This window comes from Acomys minous, assembly GCF_964271855.1.
Source record: "Acomys minous genome assembly, chromosome: 13".
Classification (NCBI taxonomy): Eukaryota; Metazoa; Chordata; class Mammalia; order Rodentia; family Muridae; genus Acomys; species Acomys minous.
The window spans coordinates 19,127,652-19,150,145 of NC_140495.1; the positions used below are offsets into that span (position 1 = coordinate 19,127,652).

The 22,494-nt window shown below is 44.4% G+C and overlaps 1 long non-coding RNA gene across 1 annotated transcript in view; it reads left to right on the forward strand.

Moving 5' to 3' along the window:
* LOC311581874 overlaps positions 1 to 21,444 on the forward strand; it is a 73,602-nt gene extending 52,158 nt beyond the window's left edge. Inside the window, exons 2-3 of the long non-coding RNA XR_014773911.1 lie at positions 20,678 to 20,900; positions 21,309 to 21,444. This is a non-coding gene — a long non-coding RNA (uncharacterized lncRNA). The remainder of the gene's footprint in view (positions 1 to 20,677; positions 20,901 to 21,308) is intronic.
* The last annotated feature ends 1,050 nt before the right edge of the window (positions 21,445 to 22,494 follow it).

Sequence of the window (22,494 nt, forward strand, 5' to 3'; positions counted from 1 at the left end):
GGCATCAGTAAGGGGCTTTAATAGATTAGTGTACTGGCGATGGGAGGATTACCCTCAACCCTGGCAGCCCCATTCCACGGGCCAGGGTCCTTCCTTTACTACATAAAAAGCTGACTACAGCATCTATCCACCTCTGCCTGTTGACTGTGGGCATGATGCCATTAGCGGCATTAAGTTTCTGGCACCATGGTCTCCCCACTACGATGAAACTGTGAGCCAAAATCAACCTTTCTTCCCTTATGTGGCTTCTTGTCAGGCGTTTTGTCACAGTAACAAGATAGGTAACTGTTTGACCCTCTTTGTGGCTTTGTCACACATCTATTTATTTATGTGTGTGTGTGTGTGTGTGTGTGTGTGTGTGTGTGTGTGTGTGTGTACACACAACCTGCAGGAGTTGGTTCTCTTTTTCTATCTTGTGGGTCTTAGGGATAAGACTCAGGTCATCAGACTTGGCCGCCATCACTTTTACCTGCTGAGCCTTCGCATGGGCCCCGTTGCTGTGCCGTTTATCCTTGGTCACGCCTTTGCCCGCCTTACTTACACTTCACTCATCCCGCCCATCCCGCCATCTACAGTGTTTCCCGTAGCAGTTATTTTTATTATCCATCGATTCCTACTGTACCTATAGGGCTTCCGTAGGCTGTCTAGTAGCCAATGTGTCTGTGTGGTCCCACTCCTTTGCGTGCCCTTCCTTGTGTCGCAGCCCATAGGGGAGGCACGCACGCTGCACAGAGGCTGCAAACACACACCCTCATCTGTGAATTTGTAAAGACATTGCTAAATAGCTACAGCATGATTTTCCACCGAGATCCTCAGGATATTACTCATGTGTTCTGAGTAACTGCTCCAGGCAGGACGACTAGTCCATTCAACGGGATCGATTCCTGCTCTAGCCAGTTCTGTGACCTCAGCCATAATTAAAGCTTTTTGCTTTGCTCGCTTGCAGGGAATTTCACACACAGATTACAGAAGTGGTTTCCGCCAAGCACTGCTCTCATTCAGGAGAGGCTACAAAGGGACCGTGGGACTCTGCCGTTGCAGTGTGGAGAGACCGACCACAGAGGACCCAGCTGTTAGGGAGATTGATGCGCTCTTGCCAAAGCGAGGCCAGACAGTCAAGCCTGTTTTATTTTCTTCTCAGGAATCCCACTGGGAGACCATGTTATCTCTGTGGTTTAGAATTGAAGACCGGTAAAAGGCTGTACCAACTGTGCGCAAGAGCATGCTCTGGAGTCTCTTGGGTCAGGAGGAGGAAAGTGGATGTTTCCACATGTCACAACCCATTTCATTACTGTGGGGAAGTTCTCATCAGACATGGCTGAAACTTCTCTCCCAGGGAATAGCAGGTGTCTCTAACAGAGAGCCGTATCAAAGCCACATAGATGTAAGTCTGATGTTCCAAAGTCCATCTGGGAAATGACAGAGACACTGAGGCATCTCAGAACATAAGATCAGTGCCAACTGTTAATTTCTCTGTTAATGTCCTTGGGCTGTACTGTCCAGTGCACTACACCAGTCCCATAGAGCTTGTCAATGTGAAACCGAATTAAATGAAAACGAATTAAAATGAAATTCAGAATTTAGTTCCTCAGTCATGTCAGCTCCATTTCAAGTGCTCTTGAATGTAGCTACATGGATGGTTGAGTGTTGACCATATTATATGTACAGTGAAACACTACAGTAGACTTGTGTCTGAGCCAAGGTATTCTGGGCAATGCTGTTGGCATTGTGTGTGTGTTGTGTGTTCAGAATCAAGGCTGCAGAGATTTCCCGATGCAGCGTGGTTGAGTGGTACAGAAGCTCCTTGGATTGGTTGCCTGTTTGATTTTTGAATGCATTTCTGGTCATTGTGGGCCAACTATTTGGCACCTCTCACATTCAGTTATATGTCCCTCATCTGGTCATTGTGGCCCACATGTTTAGAGAATGTGTTTCATATCACACAGTTCTTATGTTTCTCTCAGCCAAATAAATGCTTCTCTCCTTAAGGCCTTTTGTTTATTGTGCATGTAGGAAAACACCAAGGGACTCTGTATCTGTTATAGTCAGAGGCTGTTATTTATTTCCTATCATTTCTTGACTGTGGCTAGTGTCTTACCTGACCCATGTGAGTTATTTTTTTTTCATGCCTTTGCATGGCTGTGTGAATTTAAATTGCCTCAATATGGGAGAGGTAGAGAACTCAATCATTCGAGGAAGGGACACTTGGAAAAAGATGCACTCCAAGGCTTCTAGCTGTCCCGTGACATTTTTATTCCTACCTCTTCTCCTACCTTAAATAAGATACTGTGTGCCCCCAAAAATAGACCACATGGTTCAGTGTGGCCAAAGCTTCCACAAGATTTGGAATGAGGTTCATTTGAAATGACTTAAGGCAGATTGCAGTGGCTGTCCAATGTAAAGCTTATTCTTCATTTCAGCTGGAGGCTATGTGTTTGCCTCCTAGGAGTACTCTGCTGATGAGATTCTTTTTAAAAAGCATTTTAAGTAGCATGAAATAGGGATAAACAGAAACAAAACACATTGGTATGTGAAAAATCCATTTATTTTTTTGTCCGTAGGCTTCACAGACTGGTCTTTGTGCTTTATGACTAAATTATCTCTTGGAATACAGTCCACCCTGACAGGCTGTAGTTTGCTCCATCCCCTTACCCATGCTATCCAGAGGTTAAAATCCTAAGAAATGTTTAGAATAATGAATCCAAACATTGCCTTCCAGATTCACCTTGTCATAACAGCCCTCTTTGGTGAAGGCTGAGGTGAGATGGCTCGTCACGTGATTGTGTTGGCCACAGAGTCACCTAACGTGTCACCTTAAGCTTCTTCCCAGCAAAGAAGGGTTCGACTCCTGGATGCTTCTAAGGTTTAATAAAACCTCTCCAAACAGTGCTATTATTTTTCCCTTGAGATTCAAGACTAATTCATTTTTCTCCTCAGTGGCTTAAAATTTAAAAATGGAAATGTAATTTATGTACAGTGAAATGCACATATTTTTAGTGTATGCTTTGATGAGTTTTGACAAACGTGCACATCACGGAACCCACTATCAAGCAGCAGGAGATTTGTATCTCCTCAGTAAGTTCACGTCAGCCTTTCCCAATCCTCCTTGCTCCTCCACACATGACTGACCAGTGGAGCTCGCCTAGAATTTCATATAAATGCAGTTATACAGCATGTATCCTTTTGTATCAGGCATTCTTCATTTTCTATGAATTTTAATTAAACATTAAAACATTGGAAAGAACCATTGGTAGAAAGGTTAATTTTAAAAATATAAAAGAGAATGACTTGGTCTTTTAGAAATATCTTTCTAATTTCTGATTGCATGACAATGTGTTTTGACAGGTTAGTTAAACTCTCGAAACCCCAATTACTACTTTAAAAAGACTGCTGAAATATCACCTTTCAACATTTTTGCTATGATAAAGTAAAATAACCATCATTTGTGGAGTGCTAAAATATTCTCCAGTCCTCCTCCTTTTAGATGAGTATGTTTTACAGCACAAACTAACAAGTCATTTTGGCCAATTGTGTGGCCATATGTTAGCATATCTACTCATTACAATCAGCATATATGAATGTCAGTCGCTAACAATCATGTGTGCGCATGTGTGTTATGAGAAAGAGAGGGAGAGAGAGAGAGAGAGAGAGGGAAGCACATGGCTGGATTTGTTATTCTAAGGGCTCGGTCTGGCTTCTGGAGAGGCCTACATGGGAGAAGGCAGACACAACAGTCTAGGCAAGAGGCGACACTGTCTTAGGTGGGCTCAGTCACAGTGGGGCCATGAGAGGTGGTTTGATTTTGCATGTGACCCACGAGACTTGCTGACAGATGGGCTGTCGTTTGTGAAAGCGAGGTCTAAACATCTGCCGGTGGCTTTCTCTTGAGCCAGGAGGATACAATCACCATTGACTAAGGTCGAGATAGGAGAGAGAGAGAGAGAGAGAGAGAGAGAGAGAGAGAGAGAGAGAGAGAGAGAGAGAGAGAGAGGAGAGAGAGGGGAGCAGGCTTGGGAAACAACACCAGCATGCCGTGGTTCAGATGAGGCGAGTTTAAGATGAGCAGAAATGCTAGATGGACAGACAGATATGTGAGCTGGAGTTTATCAGAGATGAGGGGAGGTTAAAAACAGAGCCTGAAGGAGCATGTGTCAAGGAGTGTGTGTGTGTGAGAAGGAGGGCCAGAGAGACCTCTACAGGTGGTGAAACGTGCCTTAAAGCGCAATGGCTGTTGGTTATCAGATGGTTGTGGAATGCTTTCATTCCTTTCTTACTCCTGACCATTTCGTGCCCTTCCTAGCCCATTCTTTACCCACAAATGCCCTGCCATGGTTCTTCATTTAATCTCTGCATGAAAACCAGCCCTGCACACCACTTGCTCTGGAGGCCTCAAAGACTCACAGGCACCCAAGTTACAATCGGTCTCCTATTCCTTTGAACTCCTTAGAAGTGATGGGGAAGGCATGGAGGGTCACATAAAAACAAAGCCATCGTGTGTGCACTCTTGATCTTATTAGCATGAGGGGCCATTCAGAAGAGTTCTGTCCTTCCATGAGAGGAGGAGATAAGGACAACTGCTTTGCTCTAATCCGTGACCTTGGGAACCTCCTTCATCTTCTAGACAGAGAAATAAAACTTGACATTGTTGAGTTGTGGGTAGGCAGAAATAATCTCCCTCTCCCACCCCATTATCCTAGTTCTGATCGTATGATCTCCAGGTTGTTTGCCAAAGTCACTCTGTGAGTAACAAAGATGAAACCAAAGATAATGTTCCTGCAAATGTTTATTTTTTTCCTAGTCATTATGGCTATATAAACAACTCTAAACTTCAGTGAAATAAAACAGACAAATCCTGTCGATAACAAATTTGGATTAGACACAGCAGGTGTGGCTTATCTCATTCCATAATGTCACCAACATTAGGATGGGAGACAGGAAATCTGAGAGCTGGAATCTTCTGGAGGCTCACTTGCTAGCTAGCTCAGTCAGTCAGTCAGTACCTCACTCACCTACTTCAACCAGCAGTCATTAGTACAGTCTCTCTCCACAGGGCTTTTGCATGTGTCCATATCAGCCCTCCCAAGTGAGTTGACACAAAATAGAAAAAGTATCAATTTTTTCCAAAAAATTCCTAGCTCATAAAATATTAATATAGATCCAAAAAATTTCATGGAGTTTTCACAGACCAGAGTTTTGCAGATTTAAAAGTATCACCCCGGGGTTGAATTTCATTGACTGCCTTTATTTTAATCAGCCTTGAAATATTGGAACCTTAGACTATTAGAAAATGCATTTCAACGTATCAAATAACCTTCTCTGCTGTTGTTATGTGCTCTGTTAACTTGACACAGGCTAGGGCGATCTGGGAAGAGGGAGCCTCAATTGAGAAAATGCCTGTATGCATGTCTTTAGGCATGTTTTCTTTTTTCTTTCTTTCTTTTTTTTAAAGATTCATTTATTTATTATTTATACAGTATTCTGGTTGTATGTGTGCCTGCACACCAGAAGAGGGCACAGGATCTCATTATAGATGGTTGTGAGCTGCCATGTGGTTGCTGGGAATCGAACTCAGGACCTTGGAAGAGCAGCCAGTGCTCTTAACCTCTGAACCATCTCTCCAGCTCAGCACGTTTTCTTGATGAAGGATTGATATGGGAGGGCCTGGACCATTGTGGGAGGTGCTATCCTTGGGCAGGTGGTCCTGGAGTATATTTAAAAAGCAGACTGAGCCAAGCATGGTGGTGCATGTCTGTAATCCCAGGACTTGAGGAGGCATAGGCAGGAAGGTCTCAGTGAGTTTGGGGCCAGCCTGGTCTATAAAGCAAGTCTATGACAGTCAAAGCTACACAGAGACACCATGTCTCAAAACAAAACAAAACAAAACAAAACAAATCAACAAACAATTATTAAAGAAAGCAGGCTGAGTGAGTCATAGGCCAGGGAGCAGCACCCCTCCACTCTTCCACTGAAGCAGCAGTCCCTCGCTCAAGTTCTCCCTATTTCCCTCAGTGATGGAGTGTGGCTTGGGAGTTGTAGGATAAAATAAACCCTCTCCTCCTTTGCCGTTTGGCATTCTTATCACAGCAATAGAAACACGAACAAATACCAAAAATTGGTGCCAGCAGTGGGGTCTGACTTCCGATAGAGTCGCTGGTGTTCAAGACCGACTGTACTTAGAGAGCCAGGTAGATGCTGCAGTCCCTGGGGTGACCTAGTATCTGAAGTCCTGACCTACTATAATGGTAGGGGCATTCTTAAGCTTATCCAAGCTCAGCGGTAGGGATATTGGTGCCACATTTCAGGGGGTAGGGGTAGCAACCACATTGTAAGGGGAGCATGTATGAGGACATTCATTCAAATATACAGTCTGTGGCTGGGCGTGGTGGCACGCACCGGTAATCCCAGAACTTGAAATACAGTCGGTTAGCTTTTAAGGCTGTAGGGTTCTATATGCCCTTTTCATATATCCTTGGTTTTGGTTAACCCTCAACACTACATTTCCCTTATACTCCTGGTTTACTCCTCTTTAAGACGCCTCCCCCCGGTATTCCTCCCTACACTCCCACTACTTTACTATGTACGCCCCTCCTCAGACCTCTTTCCTGCCTCCCAACTCTCACGACCTCTCTCTCGATAGGTGGCCTTTTCGGAAACTCACCTCAACTTTAACGCAGCTATCTGAAGATGTGAGTTTAAGATTTTCATATGAGTGAGAATATAAGGCACTTTTCTTTTCTGGGCCCAGGTTGCCTCATTTCAGTATAATATTTTCTAGTTGCGTTAATTTTTTTGCAAATTTTATTTTTTAAGTGCTGATTATAATACGACTGTGTAAGTGTGGCACATTTTCATAATCCACTCATGTGGAACATCTACATTGGTTCCACTTCCTAGGTGTCATGACTAGAACAGCCATAAACACAGGTGTGCAGGTATGTCCGCTACAGCCCTTTCAAGGAAGGTCACATCATAGGGCAGATCCATTTTTAACTCTTTGAGAAAGCACTTTGATTTAAATAGTGACTATAACTGTTTATACTCACAGCAACAAGGTAGAATGGCTTTCCTTTCACCACGTAATTACCAGCATTTGTCATGACTTTTTGGCATGAGACAGGATATCAAAGTCACTTTATTCTGCATTTTCCTAATGGCTAAGTGTCCTATCAAGACAAGATCTCACTGTGTAGCCCTGGCTGGCCTGGAGAAAGCTATGCTGACCAAGCTGGCATTGATCTCACAGATATCTATCTGCCTCTGTTTCCCAAATGCTGGGCTGAAAGCATGTGCCATCAAACTTGGGATGATGTTGAACACTTTTAACTACTTATTAATCATTAGCATTTCTTCTTGTGAGAACTCAGTGTCTAATTCCATGGCCCATTTTTTATTTATTTTATTTTATTTTTCTTTTTCTTCCTTCTTTCTTTTCTTCTTCCTTCCTTCCTTTTTTTTTCTTTTAAGACAGGGTTTCTCTGTGTAGCCTTGGCTGTTCTAGATTCACTCTGTAAACCAGGCTGGCCTCAAACTCAAGAGATCCACCTGCCTCTGCCTCTCCAAGTGCTGGGATTATAGGTGTGCACCACCACACCTGGCTCCATGCCCATTTTTTGATACTCATTGATTTTCTTGGCATTTAGTTTTTTTTGAGTCCTTTGTTTAATCTAGTTATTAGTCTTCTAGCAAACATGTAACTGAAAGATTTCCTGTTGATACGAACTTCTCATAGAGTTTGCATGGACCAGATGGTTTTAGTTTTCATAGCCTCATACAGGTGATATTGAATTTCATCAGTTGGCTTTATTTTAGTAAGTCTTGAGATATTGGGACATCAGAACACTGTCACATCCACTTCTTTTTTTAAATATTTATTTATTTATTATTATGCATATAATGTTCTGCCTGCATATACACCTGTAGGCCAGAAGATGGCAACAGATCACATTACAAGTGGTTGTGAACCAACATGTGGTTGCTGGGAACTGAACTTAGGACCTTTGGAAGAGCAGGCGGTGTTCTTAACCACTGAGCCGTCTCTCCAGCCTCCACTTCTCACACTGTTGAGATTGGCTGTGGTAATGCAGGAATCCAAGGGAGTGGAGGGTACCATGAGGAGACTATTGGGTCCAGGCTGACTTGATAAAGAGTGTGTAGTATTTTGTGGTCAAGGGAAATGAGTGTGTTATTCAGTGTTCTCTAGAGGAACAGAGATGATGAGATAAAAACATACATACATACATATATATACATATACATACATACATACACACACATACCTATTTTCATAGTGACTGTACAAATTTATATTCCCACCAACAATATAGAAGGATTTCCTTTTCCCCATATCCTTACCAACATTTGTCATGATTTTTTTCCAACACTGCTAGGGAACTTCCTTTCAAATGAACAAATGCTAAATATTTGTGTTAACAATAACAACAACAACAAAAAGATTTTTTTAAATGTTATGTGTATGGGTGCTTTGACTGCATATACATCTGTGTGCCATGTGCATGCAGTACCTCAGAGGCTGGAAGAGAGTGTTGGATGCCCTGAAATTGGAGTCACAGATTCCTGTGAGGGGCTGCTGGGTTCTGGGAACCAAGCATGGGTCCTCTGGAAGAGCAGTCCGTGTTCTTAACCGTTGAGCCATCTCTCAAAGCAATATGATATACACGGATCATTTAAAACCAATTCTCGGGGATTTCTTTTTCTTTTAAGTCTTGAAGATGGTTTGGCCTGGAGGCTCTTAGTTGCCCTTTGTAAAAATAATCATTATTCAAGAGCTTCTTAATTCTGTTTTTGCTTTGATGTTGAGTATTTTTAGCCATTTGTGATCTCCTATTTTTTGAGCCTGAGGTATTCTGTCTTTGAACTCCCCTCCAAACAATCAAACATAGTTTAGGAAAATGCCATCTGCCTCTCTTCCTGTCAACACTTAGAGGAGTGTGCTAGGTGAGAGCACTGCAGGGATAGCCCCCAGGAAACACTGGACCCTCTTTCAGGTAACACGCGGACTTTGGGCGCATGCTTGTGAGCAGACATATGGCTTTTAACAAAATCTGCATTCCCAGAAACTGCATTGAAGGAATGCCTTTGTTCATATTGGCTAGCTTTCGCGTATTCCTACAAAGGTTAGTCAGGGCTACTTCTTACTCAAGCTACCTTCCGGGTTGCTAGTTCCCGAAGACTTGAATCTACCTCAGGCAGGTTGGGTCAGGACGACCTTGTTATGGCTTCATGCTACAGTCACACAGCCCAAGCTTCTCCCATGTGGCTTCTCTGATGTCATGGCCTAGGGTTCAGCTGCAGATTTAAGATCCATACTTTCTGGACATTCTTTCCTGACATGAGCCACCCGTGACCAATGGGAGAGAGAAAGGTGGTGGGAGGGGGGTGTGATGCACACTTCCCTGATTTATCTCCAGGGCAGACACTTGTAAGATGCAGTTCCCAAGGCTCCTTGGAGCATCCTGGTAGGCCAAGCAGATGGTGCTGGCAGAAGTCGCCAACTTAGTAACACACTTCTGTGTTGCCTCTGTCTCCTCACTGTTCAGCATTCTCACTGTTTGGGAACAATAGTTCCCGAAATGCAAAGAAACATTTTTGCCTCACATTCTTTTTTGGTGGGCCACCAAGGCTAGTACACAACTCTTCTTTATGAAACAGGGACTAGCGTTTTCTCTTGAGCCTCGCCTTTCTTGCTCAACTAGCGACAAATCAAAGAAAGAGGCAAGCGAGTATTCATAAGTTTGTTATAGGTATTTGAATGGCCATGCCTGAGCATATAACTGTGAGGAAAATGGCTGCAGTCATTATTTGGCTGTCCACAAAAAAGGAAAGAAGTGGATGGTCCAAGCATCATTTATATTTGATGTTAACATGTATCCTCTCACAGTTACTGGCGGTTCAAACCCAACCTTCCTTCTCTGTTCTAAGTTCAAGTTCTTTCCAACTTGCTACCTGTGGTAGAACATTTGGGAAAGGACGTTGGAACACTTACAGAGCAGATAAGCTGGTTTAAGTGGAAAAAGCAGAAATTGCTGCTGCTTGGGATAATTTACATTTTATTCCCATCAATACAAAGGATTAAAGACAGGTTGAATTGATTGATAATGATGTAATATGACTTCCTTTCGTTCAAAACTAGAAACTTGTCTAATTGGCACTTCCACACGCCGTCAGCGTGGCAACTGAGAGTGTATGACTTAAGGGACTTGAAGGGAGCAGTTGGGGCACAGTGGCTCATGGTTGCAAGCTGGGTCTGGATCCCCAGAACACAAGAAATGCCATGTGGGTGTGGTGGCCCACCTGTAACCCACTCTACTTCTAGAGAGGCAGAGACAAGGAATCCCATATTCTGGAGAGCCAACCTAGCTGATTCGGTGACCTCCTGGTTCAAATGAGAGGCCCTGACCCAATCTATACCATAGAGAGTGACCAAGAAAAACATACGCCATCAACCTCTGGCCTGTGCATATGCACACATGTGCACCCACATACAGGTGAAAAGAGGGAAGAAGACAGCTAGGTCTTCACGGGTAAAGCTTAGCCTTTACCAAACTCTGGAGATTCCCAATTGTGGAGGAGGAACCCTGGCAGCCATGATCATGGTCAGTTCTTGAAAAGGAATTTACCTGCCTCAAAAGATGAAATTTCATAGTAATCTCAGTGGTATGGACAGGCTACTGAAAACATCAGAGGAGAAGGCGTCTTAAAAAATTTCCACTCACCAGGGATGTTCAAATTGTGTTTTGCTTACTTGAGAGCTTGCTCCAAATGGTTGCCAGCCGACTAATGCTAACTTGAGTGATAACTTGGTACTACATGGGTTCCTTCCTCCTCCCTCCCCTCTCTCTGAGTTTCTCTCTGTCATGTATGTATGGCGTATGATCGTGTATGTGGAGGTATACATACCTACGTGTGCATAGAGAGGCCAGAGAAAGCGACCTGGTATCTTGCTCTATCACTCCACCTTATTCCTTTGACCCAGCGCCTCTCGCTGACCCTTCTGTCTTTACCTGCCGCAGCGCTGGGGTTATAGGCATGCATTTAACCATTCCTGGCTTCTTACTTAGCTGTGGGAATCCAAATTCAGGTCCTCATCTCATGCTTGCCCAGCAAGTGCTCTTTCACACTGAGCCATCTCTCTCTCTTCAGCTTGGTTCTTGATACCTTTCTTCTTCTTCTTCTTCTTCTTTTTCTTCTTCTTCTTCTTCTTCTTCTTCTTCTTCTTCTTCTTCTTCTTCTTCTTCTTCTTCTTCTTCTTCTTCTTCTTCTTTTTCACAAGAGGAAAACTGGAGGAAACTTGATCCGAATCACCCTTTGCTTGAGGTTGCACGGTGTGGGTGATTACCCATCATGGAATTCCTTTTGCCTTCTGTTCTACTTAGATCACTTCGCTTTCTTTGATGAGTCACAGGAACCACGACTGCACATATGCTCCTTCTCTTGAAGTCTTTCAATAGCAGAGCGGTGCGTAGGGGAGCCTAGATGTTGACTGTAGTAATTACAATGACTTTAGCTGTGGTTGTAGGATGCTAAGTAGAGTGAATGAAGCAGAGATGACGCGGTGGCCTCCCACAGATTCGGGGACAGAGGTGAGTGCTGAGGGGACACTGTGTGAAGGTGTGTCTCTGCATATTCAGTCGTTGCTTGTAAACTGGCAAAGAGCTAAGTACTAGCTGGATCTTATATTGTTGTTTCTATGGCCCATCACCGGTCTTATATTTTGTAAATCTGCATCCTTCCTCACTTGCCTATTGGATGTAATAAAGAACTGATGGCCAATATCGGGGCAGGAAGTGGAGGGCAGAACGTGTGTGTGTGTGTGTGTGTGTGTGTGTGTGTGTGTGTGTGTGAGAGAGAGAGAGAGAGAGAGAGAGAGAGAGAGAGAGAGAGAGAGAGAGAGAGAGAGAGAGAGAGAGACAGACAGAGAGAGAGAGAGACAGACAGACAGACAGACAGAGACAGACAGAGACAGAGACAGAGAGACAGAGAGACAGAGAGACGAAGACAGAGAGGTGGCGGTGCTCTGGGAAAAGAAAGTAAAGCTGGGAGATTTTTCAGTAGGGAACAGAGGAGAACTAGGAGCAGAGAGGCAGAGCTGGCCATGTGGCAGGAGGTAATACCAGGATTAGTCGGGGTAAACTAGAAAGCTGGCTGGGAATCTGCCCAGCTAAAATGCCTAAGCTTTAAAATACTAAAAAGCCCCTGTGTCATTATTTGTACCACTGGTGGGTCTGAAAGCCCTGCTATAGGTGGAAAATGTTGACCAGTGTCCTGCAGGTCATTGGACCTTTTTGCTTTTGTTCTGGTAAGTTTGTTTGATCAACTTGACATAAGCCAGAGTAATTTGGGAAAATGGAGCTTCAACTGAGAACTGCTCCCCACCACATGAGCCATTAGGAAAGCTTTGGGGTCATTTCAGTTGTTAACAATAGATATGTAGGGCCAAACCCATCATGGAGAGTGCCACCCTGGGCAGGTTAGCTTAAGCTGTATAAGAAAAGAACTCGGCAGCCTAGTAAGCAGGGTTCTTTCTTCCATGGCTTCTGCTTCAGTTCCTGTCTCCAGGTTCCTGACCTGCCCTCCCTCAGCAATGGCCTGTCACCTGGAAGTGTAAGATGAACTACAACCTTTTCTCCCCAAATTGCTTTTGGTCATGTTGTTTTATCACAGCAACGGGAAACCAACTGAAACAACATTGAGTTTCCTACCTTGCATCTAGTTTATTATTTCACCTATATGCTCTTCTCTCATGAGAAGAAAACATGGCTGTTAGTAGTATAAGATCCTAGATGGCCTGAATTCATCAGTGACTTTATTAGCTAAGGAAATGGTATTTCATTATTAGCTAAGAAAATGGTGTTTTATGTTAGCTAAGGAAATATAAGATTCCAGGTGGCTTGGACTTAGCCATCATGACAATAGTGTTGTCAGCTGAGCAAGCAGGTTAAGAATTGCAGGCTGATAACAAGAGCAAACAAAGTAACAACAAACTGAGAGGAACAAGTTAAAAATTCTCCACTAGTCTCCATCTCGACCCTGTCCCTGGAGTTTACCGCCCCTATCTCACCCTACTTAGAATTTACTACCTTAGACCCCCTATTGCTGGCCTAGCACTCTTTAACTAGCCATTGTCACTAAGTTATGCTTCTGTAAAAGATATTTAAACCCCGAGTTCTTGTAGAACGGGGTCTTCCATCACCTCAGAGCTTGGTGGACCCCGGCACATCAACTTAATAAAATTCCTTTGCTTTTGCATTGACTCTGGACTCTGTCTCTCAACTGGTCTTCCAGAAATAGTCTGGAATCTAGCTGATCTAGTTGGAATGATCTGAATCTAGCAGTAGCATCTACCAAGATATTTTATTTATAATTTTAGTCACATGGAGAGGGATGGACTCACTTTGGTTTTAGATACCCAGTTCCTGATGAGGGGTCCTAAGTAGGCAGCATGGATCAGACACTTACTCTGCAACTAACCCAACAGCCTGGATAGTTTGTAAAAGTCACTGGCCCACTTAACTGAAGCCAGATTTTGTGCAAGGCAGTCCAGGAGTCACCATGTTGTGAGTGGGACAGAGGACAGGAAGGGTGGCTGTGAGGAGAAAGTGGAGGTGTTGCTGTGTGGCTACAGCAGTAATTGTTCCTCACTTTGATCTAAGAGAATCAGAGCCTTATAATCCATAAGGTAAGTCACACATAAGTTACCACAGGCAATTGGTGCTTGGAATGTTAAATAGTTCATTAGAGAAAATGGAATATTAAAAAAAAAACCCTGTCCTTGATTATTCCATGGATGAAGATGATGTAACTATTCAGGGAAAATGCACACATTTTCTGAAAACGTGTGAATATTGAAATGTGGCTGGCAATGGAAAGGAAATATCAAATTATTATAATTTTTCCTCTACTACTGAAATAACACTTCAGTCAAATGTGCACTTACTTGTGTAGCTGTGGTTGTTTGTTGTGTTGTGACTGTTGTGTTAAATGAGCATGTTTTTTTTCCTTTGAGCATGCTGTGTTAGCCAGGGTTCTCTAGAGGAACAGAATTAAGAGGAGACACGCTGTATATTATTATTCTAACAGGGCATTTGTTTGTTGTTCCACTCCGCTGTTTCCATTGTAGCTAGTGTTGGTTTACCTGAGGACATTTTTGTATGATTACATAACTTCCTTTGGTTATAATCTCTGTCACCTCCTCCTCCTCCTCCTCCTCCTCTCACCCTCCCCTTCTCTTCTTAGTTCTCTTTGCTCCGGTAAGTCAGTAGGTTCTCAACCTATGGGCCACGGCCCCTTTGAGTCACCTTTGGAATGACCCTTTCACCAGGTCGCAAATTAGATGTCTTGCATATCAGATATTTACATGATGACTCATGACAGTAGCAAAATTACAATAGGGAGTAGCAATGAAGTAATGTTATGGTTGGGGTCACCACAGCTTGAGGAACTGTATTAAAGGGTGGCAGCATTAGGAAGATGGAGGACCACTGCCCTAGACAACTTCACTGCCACCTTTATACCATATGTATATATGTTTTTTTTAAAAGTACATTTGTTAGTTTTATTTGTATGAGTGCTTTGCCTGTATGTATGTGTGTGTGTGTATGTATGTATGTATGTATGTATGTATGTATGTATGTATGTATGTATGTGCCCCATGTGCATGCTGGGTGCCCATGGATGTGAGAAGAGGCCATCAGATCACCTGGAGCTCATTCAACTAGAGGTATTCAGGCTAGAGAGGTGAAGGGCATGAAGCTGCTCGGCCCGAGAAGGTAGAAGTCTCAGAACAAAAGAGAGACCAACAGTGCCGCCTCAGGCCAGGGCTGCTGCTTTCCTGGGTGCTCTCTGGAGAGCTGACGGTGGGGCATCTGTAATAAGGGTTAAGAAACTGGAGTCTGATGTTCCCAGACAATGGTGACATCAAGTGCACTTGTTCAAGAAGAAAGGAGCTTGCTCGTCCTGCCTGGCTCCCTCCTTTGCAGTTTGCTTTGCTTTGATTTGGGTCCCCAGCCCACCTGATTGCGCCTCTCACTTTCAGGGCAGGACTTCATTCCTCATGGCTGTCCCTCTGCCTGCCTTGAAAGAAAATGCTTTCAACAGTGCGCCTAGGCATCTCTCTCAGTCTAACCGGGCTGTCGAGATGAACCCTTGCAGATGGCAGCATCTAATTAACGATGTCGGTCTGCGCTGAGACTTGTAGATTTAGCTTATTCCTTCAGGTCACCATGTGACACCACATCATAGACTGTAGTGTTCCTTATCATTAATTGCGCAGGCCGAATGATGAAGCAGTTATGTCCTGGAGGTGCTCAGCTTGGCTTTGAATGTTCAGCTTGGCCACTCACATTGCATATAGTCGTCATAAAATCCTTAATTTCTATATGCCTCTGGTTATTTGCCTAAAAAGCGGTGATGACCCTGTGATAAGATTAGCTGGGACGAGCAAAGTGCTTAGGATGGTGCCTGGCATGCAAGCGGTTGGTGATCCAATAAATGTCAACAATTATAGTTTTTATTCTTTTGGCTATTATTATTCTCTTTGAGGTTATAAGTGAGTAGTTTGAAAAGAACGCTGCTGCATGCCTTCTCTCTACATGTCATTAAAATGGGTTCCTTGCAAAGAGTTCATGAGCCCTCCCCTCCCCCACCGGCCACCCTCCCCCCACCCCCACCCACGTGAGAATAGAAAAGCTCTGAAGTCGGAAGTCAATGTCTTCCTGGTGAAAGTGCTAAGAGTCAGGATGTATTTCTCTACATGACTTTCCCTCTCATCGCGCCAACTGGAACTTGGAGGGCCTCCCCTCTAACCCGAGTCCCTGATGACAACTCCGCAAGGCATTTGTAACAGGAAGAACAAAGATTCAGTGCTCTTTGCTGGCAGCAGGAGGGAGCCCTTTGGATGCGGCCGCTGAAAGCGAGGGTATCCTCGGCTCCAGTTCACCTAGATATGAAATCTGCATAGTCAAGGCTGTCAGTTTTCAAGAAAGTCAGCCACCTTACCAAGAGCAAACGTTCTCATGTAGGATGAGACTCTCCTGTTTTGTGCAGTAATGATGTTACTATGTAAAACTCGAGCGTCTGTTGAAAATTTATATCAGAGTAATAAATTCCTAAGCCAGCCCCATGGAAGCCGAGTTCATTTTTGATGCTGCCATCCACCTCTGTTTTCCTGGTAACCCATTAACCCGTCATTTTAACACTTCCAAATACTTGTATTGATGGACTATCTCTTGTTGCTATAACTAGATTTAGCATCTGCTTTATTCATCTGTTTCTCTCACTTATAAAACACATTATTTTTTTTCCTCTCTCTATTCAGAAATTCTTTTCAAGTGCGCCATTTAGTATTTTGATCCACTTTAAAATGTCAGTGTCATTTTTTGGTCTTTTATGTCATTTTTCAATAATCTGGGGGCAAGGGATGGATGTGCAGGTGTATTGAAGACAATAGTCACACGTCTGGCCGTAGGGTCCTATTGCAGATGGACGCTGCAGTGCCCCTCTCTCCGTCTCCAGCAGAATAACGCTCTCAGTCCACATACTCCTTTCAATCCTTTTCCTCCGAGTTCCCTGGGAAATGCCGTGGTTCAAGTTCTCACTTCCTGCTCAAAAACCGTAAGCTTCCCCGCCCTGCTGAGCTTCCGTCTCTCTCATCTGCCACCAGGCTCACCAGTCTAGGAGCCAAATCCTAGCTCACTCTCTGTTCAGGGAATGCCGTGAGTACGGTGACATTTGCGGCCCTTCTTCCTTCTCATTTTTTTCCCTCTCTGTTTCCCGTACTCTTAATTCTCCAATGCTCCACTTTCGCCGTTTGATACAAGTGTCCATGCTCACCCCACTGATCCAAAATGTCCTCCTGACCCATGCTACTTTTTCGGGGGGCTGTCATAACAATTACTCTGTGTGTGTATGTGGGTGTGTGCATGTGCGCACGTGTGCGTGAGTGTGTGTGTATATGTGTGTGTGTGTGTGTGTGTGTGTGCGCGCGTGAGTGTGTGTGTGTTGCCAAAAGGGGAGTATCAGAGCCTCTGGAACTGAAGTTACAGAGGTCATGAGCCACCTGACATGGATGCTGGGAATGGCTCTCAGGTGCCCTGTAAGAGCAGCCAGTGCTCTTGCCCACTGAGTCATCCCTCCAGCCTCTGGAGTGTGAGTCTTAGACAATACAAATGTACTTCTCACTGGAGTGGAGGCTGGAAGTCTAAGCTCAAGGTGTCAGCAGCGTTGCTTTCCTCTGAGATGTTTGTCCTTGCCTTGAAGATGACCACTTCCTGCTGTGTCTTCACATGGCTGTCTCTATGTGCATGGGGTCTCTGGTGTCTCTGGGTGTGCCCTCTTCTCCTTGTAAGTGGAAAACCAGTCTAAGTAGATTAAAGTGCATATGAATAAACACATTTTTTTCTTTCTCTCATTTTTTTCCCTCCCTCTGTGGGAAGATCAAACCCATGCCTTGCATATGGCAGGCAAGCACTATTACTACTAAGCTACATCCTCAGCACAAACAACCTAATTTGGACTCAGTCATCTCTTTACTGGCCTTACTGAGGTTCAAGAGATCAGGGCTTTGAGTCTCTCAAGGAGACACAACTCAATTGGTTACACCTGTCATTGCCCAAATGCTTATCCTCTGTTATCTGCTTCCCCGGGACCCTTTCCTCTGTCCTCTTGTACTGGCTCATCAATGCCCCCATAATCTTTGGTTTTATATCAGTAGCTTGAAAGTTGTCCAGTTTGATCATTAATCCCACAATTTGTAAACTCTATGTATGTGTGTGGTCTTGGGGACTTCACCCAGAGTCTTACCCATGCTGGGTCTACCACTGAGCTACGTGCAAGCCCTTGGCTTTTTGAACCAGAGTTTCCCGAGTAGCTCAGGATGGGCTTGAACTTGAGAACTCTTTGCCTTGGTTCCCTGAGTGGAAGAATTAAAGGGATAAACTTTTTCCGAAAGGGAAAATTAGTAGATCCCTGAGACTCTTTGAGTCAAACAAGCACTGTCACAACATTCAATCTTGCCACTAAGGAAGAGAGAATGGAGAACATTCTACCAAAGTAACAGTGCACCAGGGTATAGGGCCTCAAACACTTCCAGAAAGTTGCCTTTTTCTTTGAGTGTTGCTCAGAGCGTACATCTCAAGAGTTGTGTAGAAACATCATTGACTTCTTAGACACTTTCCCCCAGCTGTATGACTTTCCCAGCCCTGACCTAGAAAGCCAGGCTTGGCCAGCTCTGGATCTATTAATCTTCTGGGAAAATTCTCAGGTTTTAGAAGAAACTGTTGGGCAGAAAGTATTAACAATGGAGGGATACCTGGCAAGGAAGCCGACTGAATGCTACCCATAGGAGACTGCCCTGTGTATGGCGGGACGTTTGGCATGTCTGGCCTCTCACCATTGCCATCTCTTGGGCCTTGTAATAGCCCTGACATTCTCCCAGTACATCCAAACAGTCTGAATAACCACCCAAGTTTCTCCCAGTTTGAGGATTCTATGGCGCATGTAATTTTCTTTTAATAGCTTATGTGTCAACTCCCCCTTTGGGCTGAAATCCAAGCCTTTTGGAAAGTTCAGGCAGTTGATTGTGATCAGGTATGTGGATATTGTGTCGAGACTCATTGGTGTGTTATGAAGACCAAGGATGGGTGGATTCCTTGCATTAAGTGTTGATTTTGAAATGCCACAAAGCTTTTCACTGGGTGACCTAGAATTTGACCCATTCCTCAATAATTCTACAATTTACCAAAGTGGCAGCCACTAGTCATCCTATTTTGCCACATGTTTGATACCGCATTGGACTGAGCAGAAATGGGACATCTTATTACAGATTATTCTACCAGTGTGAACTCTACCATTCTAATACAGCCTTATATAATGAATCCAAAACTCAATTCACTTGTAATACTGAGAATGTCACTGCATTCTAATTACCTAGAAGCCCAAGCATAAAAGTCTTTTACCTTCTTTTTCAGGAAGCCTGTTAGGTGATGAGTCACGTGTACATTTGACAACTTATTTTTATTTTTTGTGTGTGAGTGGCTGCATGTTTGTAAGTGGTATGTCTGTTGGGACTGGACTCTCAGTGATTGTGAGCCACCATGTGGGTGCTGGGAATCGAACCCTGGTCTTCTGGAAGAGCAGCCAGTGCTTTCAGCTGCTCAGCCATCTCTCCAGTCCAACTGTACATCTTGCAATTTCCTTTTGAGCTATTATGTGGATGATTGTATTCCAATGGGAAGACGCCTCCTCCCTCCTTCTCTCCGATACCAACTGTGGGGACTGTCTTGGCTCTTATGCTCCTGAAGCAGAAGAATTCACACCAGAGGGGGCAGACAGACTGAGAAAGAAGTCAAGGCTTATTTTTAGCAGGTGAGGAAGCAAAAGTGAAGTGCATCTTGCTGAGTGGAGGGCGGGCCAAGTGGAGATGCAGCTGTGCGACACTGCCCTGGTATCTGGACTTACAAATTTTGGCTACTGTTTTTTCCATCTCTGGGTGGTTTCCTTCTTGGATTATCAGAAGACTTCCTAGATGGATCAGATACAGGAATACATAGAAAGCAGTGACTACCCGAAATTGGAGAAATTTGTTAGGGTAAAGGCCAATGATGCCTTCAGTATACTCCAGGATGGGGTGGGGACTTCACAGGAGCTGGCCAAAGCCTACTGAGATTAACTTTGTTGTTTTTCCCAGAATTCCACCTTTCCTTTTATGTGGTCCGTTTGGCTATCTCATACCCAGCCTCAAGCAAGCTCTCACTTACCATCCATCCCTCATGTTTCTGACCCCACTCTTTCACACTTAACAACCAGAGCCTAGAAGAGCAGTTTTCCGTGTGGAGACGCCGAAAGTCCTACTTCTTCAGAACGTTGTCACTGCCTTTCCACAGCCAGCCTTTAGGCAGTTAGGGACTGTTGCTTCTGATCGTGTGAGCTCTGTCAGGAAGGAGGCTGTCCTCGGAATGAAAGTGTCTAAGCCGGGTAGGCTTCTTGTCTGTTTTCCCTTCTGGAACCTCAGGACTCTGCAGGTCCCAGGAAGTGGCAGCTGGAGCTTCATATCTCAGAAAGGATGAGGCAAGTGTAAGATCACAGGTGGGCTGCTCAGCCGCTCGTGACCACATGTGCTACGTGTTAATTAGCGGGCTTTTCTTATCTCCACAACTGCATTTTAATTGCCTGTGGGGGAGACCTGCTTCCTAGATGAAGGGCTCACATATCCCCACAGAGGCCCAGCCGTGATTTATTGATGCTTACGCAGGAGTTTCAGATGGTTCCTATGACCGCCATTTTAACTCAACAGGGAAGAGCACCGTAGGTAGGAAAACCGAGTTATCAGGCACGGTATCAGACGCTAACTGCAGATACAGTTCTCTCCAGAGAACCTTTCAAAGTGTGTAAATACTTTCCTGGAATTGAGCAGTCATAATGGCCAACTCTGATGGAATTCTTATGTTGTACCAGGCAATGGGCTAAGACATTTTCATAGCTTTTTCACTTTCCCACTGTGATGAGCATGTGTAGAAATTAAGTAACATACTAAAAGGCACACAGCAAGTAGGACACTGGGCTGAATTTTGAGCCTAGGTTGCCTGGTTCCAGAGTGTATTTTGTGTGACACAGAGTTCTTTTAAATGCTTGCCGTGATTTTTCTCTGCTATCTTCTCCACAGTCTCGTGTGGATGGAAAAGTCCCAACAGACACTAAAAAAGGACATGTTCCCAGCACCACAGGCTAAGTTAAGAACTCAACAGATCCGTGTTTATGTCCTGCGACAAGAGAGAGGCCACAGCAAGACAAGGTGGCTGCACAGATGTGGCTGCACAGATGCGGCAGAAGACGGTAGGAATGGAAGAGTCCCATCTCTCCTCTAGTGCAGAGCAGCTGCAATAGAGGTAACCTCAGAAAAGGCACAGCTCTTCTACAGCTGCACGGAGGTGGGGGGTGGGCATGGGGGGTGGGGGTGAGTGGGTAGGGGTGGGGGTGGGTGGACAAAAGAAACCAGCATTATTCAAATCCACCCAGAGTGGCTGGGCTTCTTGGATCCGGAAGGTGAAGAACAGGAGTGGATGAAGTTTAAGACGCCTGAGGCGGCAGGTGTGGTGGGGCACGCCTGTAACCCCAGCACTCAGCGAGGCAAAGGCCAGCCTGGTCTACAAAGCGAGTCCAGGACAGCCAAGGCTACCCAGAGAAAACCCTGCCTTGAAATATCCCCCCACCCACCCAAAAGCAAAGCTTGAGGAGTCCACCCTTGGGGCTCCCCAGTTGTGAGAACAAGCTTCTCCTGTGTTCACTTCTCTCAGGTGTGCCCATGTGCCCACATTGGTGCCCATCGATTGCTTCCAGCTGTCGCTGCTGTTCCCAAGTGCAATAGAAAAAGAAGGGATCTGATCCTGGCCAGGCTTATCTGCTGGAGAATTCTCAGAAAATGACGACAAGCAGGTTGGCCAATCAACAAAGAATCAGAAACGCAGGTGACATGTGAGTTTGCAAATACCTCTTCCCTTCTTCCCTTTGGCTGGACACAGCACATCCCTTTGTTACCATCCCAGCCGTGGCCCGTGCTCCACGCTCACCAGGCTCTTCCCCAGGTTTTAATTTTAAGCAAATGTTTCTGTAACTTCAATGTAAAAATGTTTTGTGTATACTTGTTGTTTAATTCTTGCAGTCTGTGAGATGGATGACGTATGATGTATGTGCTGGTACGCCACATGAATTAAGGACAAGGGCTCTCCACTTCCAGAATGCACTCTGTAGAAATGAGCATATGCTAAGATTTTAATGTTGAAGACAAATATTCGGATACAGTCAGGAACCCAGATGGAGATTCTGCCAGCTAGTGGCGGGTCTGAACTCCAGCACTCTGAATGGGCTGGGCAGGTCCTAGTTAACTGCTCCAACCCAGGGGCCTTCAATCCCAACCTCTATTCAGCATGAAGTAAAAGACAAAACAAAACAAAGCAACTCAAGTCTTAACATCAAAATACAAGCTCTGACTAAAAATTTAGAATTTTAAATATCACCTTAAGACAAAATTTGAGGAGAAAAAAAAATCAAATTTGAAACACAGTAATACTTATTTTGGGAAGACAGCAACTCAAATTTAAAGCACAAGCCACCATGTCCAGTGTAAAAGGCACCGCGGGATAAACCATAATATTGGGGAGGGGGAAACACGTCAGACATAAGACAGTGTATCTAAACATCTGGAAATTATAATTTAAGGGTAAATGTTGGGAAACTCAGCAAAGTTTTAACTAGAGAGTAACTCTACCTTCCTCTGTTTCTCCCAAGTAGCATCACAGTTCACTAGTTATCCCACCTTGCAGCTTTTCTCTCAGTATAAAGCAATCACTAAATACCCAGAATACACATCTGTCAGTCACTTCCCTGGCTCATCCAACACACAATCCGGATGACTCCAGTTTAGGGTGAGTGTGCAAGAACTGAAAATCACAGCTCTCAAGTTTCAAAACTTGCTCGTAAAAA